Source organism: Geospiza fortis, unplaced genomic scaffold, assembly GCF_000277835.1.
Source record: "Geospiza fortis unplaced genomic scaffold, GeoFor_1.0 scaffold405, whole genome shotgun sequence".
Taxonomy (NCBI): Eukaryota; Metazoa; Chordata; class Aves; order Passeriformes; family Thraupidae; genus Geospiza; species Geospiza fortis.
The window spans coordinates 2544970-2553403 of NW_005054415.1; the positions used below are offsets into that span (position 1 = coordinate 2544970).

At 37.4% G+C, this 8434-nt stretch overlaps 1 long non-coding RNA gene across 2 annotated transcripts in view; it reads right to left on the reverse strand.

The window, feature by feature from the left end:
- Positions 1-2352: 2352 nt before the first annotated feature.
- Positions 2353-8434, reverse strand: part of LOC115948486 — an 8008-nt gene continuing 1926 nt past the window's right edge. Inside the window, exons 1-5 of one of the 2 annotated variants that reach the window (XR_004082314.1) lie at positions 7009-7118; positions 5193-5265; positions 4406-4497; positions 3481-3625; positions 2353-2572 (exon numbers count right to left, since the gene is read on the reverse strand). This is a non-coding gene — a long non-coding RNA (uncharacterized LOC115948486). Of the gene's footprint in view, positions 2573-3480; positions 3626-4405; positions 4498-5192; positions 5266-7008; positions 7119-8434 lie in introns of those variants that run through there. The other variant, XR_004082313.1, reaches the window with a different exon arrangement.

Below are 8434 nucleotides of genomic sequence, written 5' to 3' on the forward strand. Positions count from 1 at the left end.
AGAACCAAGTCCCTCTTCTATCTGGTAGCACTGGGCCTGAATAAATTTATTATATTTCCAACCTATTTTTGCACTGTTAAGACAAAAACCAAACAAATTGATTTTGGAAATAAAACTGCCCAATCAATGATATGAAGCGTAAAAACATAGGTGTATGAAAATCATTAAAACTTCCACTACAAATAGATTAGAGAGGCAAATTGGTAGAAACAAACACATATTTTTTATCTGAAAACATGAGAATTGTTGCTGTTATCATACACCTGAATCAATGTAATAAAAATGAAGACTGTGTGGGTGTGAGGGTGTAACTGGCCACCAGCTTGATCCATGATGTCTGGAAGTTAAGGAGACAATTCTGCTGACTCAGGTTTGAATCAGTGCTGTAGCTATTGAGGGTTTTAAAAATATATTATCTGTTCAGTGTATAGGTTAACTGAGTACAACTACTTCTACAAATGTTCCTATGAATATATGAAAGTTTTAAAGTGATTTCCCAATGTAACTACAGTGAGTAAAGGCCTGAGAGGGAGCCTGCCTCAAGCAGAAAATCTCAAGAGCAAAAAGCACCATTAGAGATGGCTGCATTGTAGTATTTGCTTTTCAAAGCCCACACGTGTGAGAGATTTTTCAAGTCTGCAGTGCTGTGCACACACATATCAGGAGACTAGAACAAACCTTGAAATTAAAAAAGGAAAAACATGTGCAAACAAACTACAGATGTGAAACTTTGTTATAACATGAAAACACTAAACTTTTTCATACACTACTTTTATAACCCTTTAACATGTAGAGAAGTTTTACTAAGGAAGTCTAAAGATTTTAACTATTAGAAAACTTGCCTGATAGCTACTGTGTTCTCAAATCTGTACTTTTGTTTAACCCCAACTACTGTGGATTCTCATAATAAGGACTTCAAAGGCAAGCAAGTGATCATGACTACTATAAATAAATACAAGAACAAGGGGAAAGAACAATCTTTCTGCCTGCAGGTACTATTATTGCCCACTGATGTACAAAAAAAGAGTATGGACTTGCTACAGTGAAGCAATTGTTAGGGATATAAACCATTGTTTTTAATAAATGTGAATTACACCTTTCCTTGTGTGCTCTGGCATATCAGCAGCCTCGCTCACTTTTCTGAGACCACTGCTAATAAAAGATTTAACCCAGCTGTATGGACAAGGTCTGTGGACTGGAATCTGGAGCTGCTCGTCAGCTGAAAGGGGAGGCTCTCATTTTGTTTCTCAAGCTCATGAACTTTTTCTTGTCAATGCACAATCCTTTCTTCCAGCTCCAGGCCTGACCCAGCCACTTGGGGCTGCCACCAACCTGTTCAGACTTTTTTTTATCATTAACAAGCTGTATTAACTTGGTGGTCATTCTGGGGAAAATAATAAAAAAGATGAAAAAGAATGTGAAAAGTCAGCATAAAAAGCATTCTGCTGAAAGGAACATAATCACTGTGAAGACTTCAGCATAGAACCTAAATAATAAATTTCAGGTTTTGATATAACTATTACTGCCTGTGAAGAACTCTTTGAAGATAATTGAAACCACTGTGCAGCAATCTGCTTTATAGCACTGACAAATAACAGTTTCCTAAGGCTTATCATTTAAGGTTAGTAAAGAGAGGACACATATTTACTCCATATGGTGCTTAAATGTAATTTTTAACGCATGACCTTATATAGGAACCTCTGCATGCTGTTAAGTAAAGTTACAGATTTGGGATGTGGTGGGGCAAACTATAAAAGCTACAATTCCACAGAACATTCAACTATTGAAAGAATGCTAATAATATGCAACATTCCAATTATATACAATTTCTAGTATTTTGGGATTTAAATATATATTCCATATCTAAAGTGGCTGAAATATATAGGTGGAGATATTTAAGAAGGTACTCTGGAAAAAAAGACTTAACAGTTCTCATTACCATACTCAATTTTATACATGGCAAATATTTCCAGTGTGCTTTGGAGAAGGAACAGTTAGCTGCAGAATGTAATTAGATACAGAGGTCATGGCTGTCATCTGTCTTTAGAAGGATACAAATTTTGCTTTTGGTATCTGAAAGGTTGTACCTTTGATTCCCCTTGGTAACATTGGTAAGCCAGAACAAAAGGCAGTGAGGGCACGTGGGGGTGATGTAACATGCATGAACAGAAAACATACCCAGAAGTGAATGCAAAAATCTTGGCATATAAAGAAAGAAAAGGTGGCTTTGATGAGAGAGACAAGTTCAAGACTTTACAAAGTCGGTTGCACATCTTTGAGACCTGTATCTAGTTTACAGGAAATCTATTTTTGAAGGCCCAGAAAGAAAACTGAAAATAAGGACACACTTCATTTGTTTAAAAGGACTTGTTTTATTTTTTGTATACTTGTGGACAGAAGCTTCTACTTAAAAGAACAAAAGTGAAACAAAAAAAAATCCCTAATAACTTCAGGATGTCACAGAATGTTACTTGCCTGTAAGCAGGTTTTTTGTTTACATGGAGTTTTTTCAATGCTCTTCCACTGCAAATTCATTCCAAATTTCTAGTTAAAAGGGCTCTGGCAAAGAATGCTGGAAAAGAAATTAAACTTGAGGAGTTAAGTTTTTTCACTAGCAAACACTATTTTTTATTTTCTGTGCCATAAAGCATTAATTCAGGTATTCCAATTTGAACATTCTGTGTAATGCTAACTAAGTGGATGATGAGTGCATTTGGTAAGGCATCTAACAGAAACACAGGAAATCCCTTTGGAATAAGCAAACATTTCATTTGTTCCACCATCTTGGATTTGACAACAGCCTGACAGAAAAGATGGAAGTTATGTCATGCTGGCCAATTTGTTCCTGACTCACTGAACACTGAGTCAGAAGGAAAGAATTCTTTGGACTTAAATTATGAAGTAGTCCCATCTACAGAAGCAATATTTTCAGATGCCCCTTTATGAATCTTTTGATTTCTGACACCACCTTGTTTGGCTGCAGCATGACTTTACTAAGTACAGCACAATGTGAGCACAGAGTCACAGTGCTTTTGGATTAATCAGCCCTCCTGTAATGCAGTAATACCATGACCAGCTCTGCTGAGCCCACATTGGTTTGCCAGCACAGCACTAAGTTTAATAACAGGGGTGGAATCTCACTGTATGTACAATTTTGATTCTAGAATGACATTCCTGATGAATCATTAGGCTTCCACAGCCTCTTCTACAGTTCCCAGAACACTCTAAGAGCATAGCTCTGTGCACAAGGTACCAGCTCCAAAGTGACAGACAGCACTGTAGCTCAGTGCATGGAAATCTAATACAGTCCACCACAAAGACATACATACACAGACATAACCAGAAATTAAAAATAATTAATTTCAAAGAGTGATTTTTGCTACTGCTTAAAAAGTGCTCTGAGAGAAATCAACATTTTCAATTCATTTTAAAGGGCAAAAATATTACTGTAAGCTAAAATAAAAGTATTAACCCCCATACCTTTTAGCTTTCTCCTCTTGCTCATTTGCATGCTGCTTGAGTAAGATGTGATCATCATGTACATGAAGAAACCTGTCCTCCAGTTCTTCTTGGCTGATTTGTTACCTAGCTTGTTGAGCTTTTATATTCTGTGCAGTTGATGATTCTACCCAAACCAAGACAACTTTAAATTACCTTCAATGCAATCAACAACATGTAGCTCCAAGTCAAAACTCATTTTGAAGTACTGATCCCCCCCCAACTTTTCAAGTAATTTTATACTTTACACTTGTACAAGTCTGTTAATTTTTTTGGATTTATAGTCATTTTAATCACTTCCTTTTGCCTTCCTATTACAGATTAAAAAACATAGCAATTAAAATTATACAGCAACCTGTTTTCACACTAGACAACACAAAGGTAACAGTTTACCAAGTAACCAGGCTCTGCCAAAGACGCTATCTCAAAATAAGCATTACCTAAGGGATTCTTTCTAATCTGTTCCAAAGTTAACATATTATCTTGAAGCTTGAAAAAATTAACTCATAATTCTGTAAATTTACTCAGATACAAGACTAAGCCCAGTTGTTCCATTCTAATAGCAGCTGAGTAACATAGCAGAATCACATAATACTTTTGGTTCCCATTTTGTGAAATGGATCTGGCCTTGTCCTCGATTCAGAAAAAAAATTCTCTTTTCTTCTGGAAGTATGAATGTTACAGCTCAATGACATTTTCAGTTTTTACCATCTCACACCAACTCCCCTCTTATAACAAGCAACTTGAACATAGAATGGGTCACAGCATCTTTCACAATTTAACCCAGATTTTGAATGGTATTTGAACTTAATTTTGTGAGTGGCAACATCAGAAACATTTTTAGAAAGAAACTAAAGAAGCCACTGATCAAAGTCTGTAGCTGTAATAAATAGCAGCTGGTACAAACCTTGTAATCCTTCAGTTCCAGCTGGAGTTAGACCTGTATGTCTCACAGGCAGGTCCCCCACAGTTACATCAGCTGCAGCAGGCATGGCTTATCTAGGGATAACAAAATTCAAATGAAATTCCTCTTCATCTGTTATTTAAACTGAGACTAGAACAATACACCATATGAAATGAAGGCAAAAGTTATGGCAAACTCACTGAAATGACAGACTTCTGAATAGTATTTCAACTAGATTGCAATCTACACTCTGAAGTTCTCAATTTCATGGCAGTTTCAATCCATTCACAAGATAAACCTTTGCTGTGCAGTAGCTCCAATTCTATTTAATACATGTACAAATAGCTTTTTAAGTTCTAGCTCTGTTGTTTTCAGGAATCTTTGGGCTAAGGCCATATTTCCAAGTGGAAGTGGGAAGGGGACCTGTGGGTTTTTTGTTTAGTTGGGGTTTTTAAAATTGTTTGTTCATTTTAAGAGAGGTAAAAGCTTAAGGCATTGAATGGTGGATGAGTAATGCCATCTTCCATGTTATGAATGGAACTCTTTGAAACAGGTGCTGGGGGTTATGAAGTCATTCCAGTGTTGTCTGGCATTGTCCTAGTCTTCTTTCAATCACTGTCATATAAGAAATTACTTTTTAAGACAGAAAGTCTCCTATGAATGATTCTCATAAATCTGAACATGATTCTATCTTGCAGCAACAGAAAGCTTAGCTACATGACAAATGAGATTAGGAAAGTATTAATGTGAGAAAGTACTACATTTGTTTTGGTGTAATATATAAACGTACTTCTTAACAAATGCTGTTTCCTTCTTGTCTTCTGGTGCAGAAAATTACACGTTGATCACTGAGTCAAGTAACGCTGAAACAACAGGAAAAGGAGAGACATGAAGGCCTTTTGACAGTCTTACCCCCAAAACCATGGTTACACTCTTCAGGTGATATAAATCCTCAGTCAATCCAGAACCATCTAGGAGAGCACTGGGAAATTAGCAGTGATGCTACTAGAGACTTGCATCAGAGGGCAGAAGCAACATGGTACAATCAACAGACAGCCCATGAAATATCTGTTAATTCAATCATAATCAAAAGTGCTGCCTAAGCTTTTTCTTCCATCATAAATAACTCTCCTTATGGTTTTGTTCTAAAGAAACAAAAGGGATTAATGGAAATTTAGTTTCCAACAAGTCAGTCTTGCTTTTAATCTTTTGGTTGTTTCATCACTAAAATTTATGATAAAATATTATTTCCAGACTTCACTGTTTATGAATAAACAGGAACACATTTTTCCTCCATGTGGAACAAATGTTTCCTTATCATGACCATAGAAGTGAACTGATCTGCAGTTGCAGACTTGCAATATGGTTGCAGTTTCAATGCTGTCAGTGACAGAGAATACTGCTCTGGGATGTTGATGTCCACACCACTCAGCCAATGGCACAATTGGCAATGCAAACACACACCCATTGGAATCCAGCTCCTCGGCATCCTCAGCTCTTTTTGCATTGCTCTTACAAAATCCTCCAAACTTCCTTGTAATTTGTTAAATTAGCTCTCTCTGCAGTCATTGGCTTCACTCAGGTCTAGGTTCATTATTGTGGTTACTGTTATATGTCCCTGCACCAGTATGGCTACAGCAACTGGGATCAAAGGGAAACAGACATTTTACCTCCAGAGAATCAGTTAAATTTGGTTCATGATGGTAGCAAGGGGAAGATGCTACCACTATACATCTTTCTAGAATGTGGTTGTCCTTGCTTTCACAAGTCAAAAATGACAGAGGCTTTTTTGGGCATCAAGAGCTAAACAAGAATTTTATCAGCACGACTCCACAATGTTTGTGATCTATCAAAATCAGGCTTCAAAAACTCCAGAACAGTAACAGGCAGACAAACATTACTGGCTTTCACTATTTGCTGAAGAAACTTTACTATGGATACCTACCTGTTATCTTCAGTATGAGAGAAATCTACTTACTTAAAAACAGAGACAAAACAACACATGCTTGTCACTCAAATAAACAAACAACTTTTGTCAGTAGCAATCCATTACTGGCTGCAGCAAAACCACAGAAATACTTGAGCTGTAAGCAAACTAACACAGCAGAGATGCACACAAAGCCAATTTTAACTGGCAACATGACATGATTTGAAGTGACAAAATAAAGCAACTTCAAATCTAAAGTGTCCTGAAAACTTAGAAGGTCAAATTTTCAAAAGGAAGAGAAAGAATTGTTTCATCTCCATTACAAAGTGTCAGAAATTAAGCATTCAGCTATTTTTTCTGTCATGGGCCACAGAAAAAGAACATGAAAAGCCAACCACATTAATTGGTTTTATCAGATACAGTGGTTTTAGACAGAAATAGTACAAACATGCCTCTTAGTTTTAAGGAGGCCAAATATAATTACAGATTTAGAATTTGGCTTGGCAACTTATTTGCCTGATTAGTAACATACCCATGTCTTTAATAATCACTAATAACCACCAGTTATGCTGCTGCTTTGAGAGAGGACACTTCAAACATCAAAGCATGTGTTACATATGTTACAGCTCCTCTTTGAATATTATCTCAGTGTCAATCACAAACACTTAAACAAAATTACTTTTCCTTGCAGTCCAGTTCCAGGGTTATTTCTAAAAGCATACGAGATTTCTCCATGGCATTGTGTGTTACTTTTGAAAGCATTTCCAAAGTGATTACATCTGACAAAACTGTACAGCAACATTGCTGCAAAAGTTATGGTACTTAAAAGTGCAGCATTTCCTAAAAGAAAGCATAACAAAGTGAGAAAGATATAAATTTGTATTTGCATCTGGACAGATCCACATGCCATCCTCAACCTCAAAAACTTAAACCAGGCTTTATTTCCAAGAAAGGATAACCTACAATCACTTCAGCACAGATTGTTTCTCAAAACTAGAGAGCTCAGTGTACAAAGAGAGGAATATTCCCCATATCTCTGGGATTAACCCATAAGAACTTCAGGTTAGGTATAAGCAAGAATTTTCGATATAACTACTGAAGTTAAAGAAACTGTAACTCTCTTCCACACTTCACTACCTACAAAAGTGGTTCTATCACTACCTGTATCTGAAAATTTACTACAAAAAACTGCACACAACTTTGCACTGATATAAAAGTCTGACACTAATAAAATTAATACTTATCAAAGCTCATGCTTTAGGTCCAGATTCCTATATAACTCACAGACATGTGCTTTTGTACCAACATCATTCAAAGGTAGCAAAACTGAGTGGGGATTACTGAATCTTTTGAAAGTTCTCAGCCAATGGGGCTATAGGTGACTTGCAGTGAGGGGGTTTCTAGTGAAATCACAAGAATTACAACTTAATTGTTTCAACATGGTTTTTGAATTTGAGTGTCAGACATGGCCAAGATGATCCTTTTGTTACAAAATCCTACTCCACTTCCCTAGTAGAGGGAATTTTAAAAAGGAGGTGGGAGAGACCACCCATCTATCTTAGCTTATCATAATGTATTTCCAGCCTAAGTTCCCCCTCTATTGAGTCTTTAAAATATACATGCTTGCACTTTATTGGTCTTGTAACCTAAAATAATCTCATTTATAACCTGAAATACACACACATATCATCTTTCAAATATCACGTGTTGCAGTGCTGTGTGTCTTGGGAGGCGGACGGGGAAAAAAAGAGACACGATATGGGAAATTTTAGGAAATGGGATCACAACATCCTAAGGGAAGAAACATCTCTCAGACCTGTAAGTCCTACTTCAACACAGAAAAATCCAAACAACCTTGTCTTGCCTTCCACATACTGAACAAAGCTTCCCAGTTTTGACTCAGCCGCGCCAGTTGCGGCGGCGGCTGACGGGGCTGAAGGGGCAGGCCCGCAGGGAAGGCAGCGCTCGCTCCGGGAGGAACGCCTACACCGCCCGGGCTGCCCGCCCTCGGGCACAGGAGCTCAGCTCCCGCTTCAGCCCAGCGGCCCTTCCCGGTACAAACACAGGCCTACAGGGCCACTCTGATCCAAAAGCTGAGTCTCCCG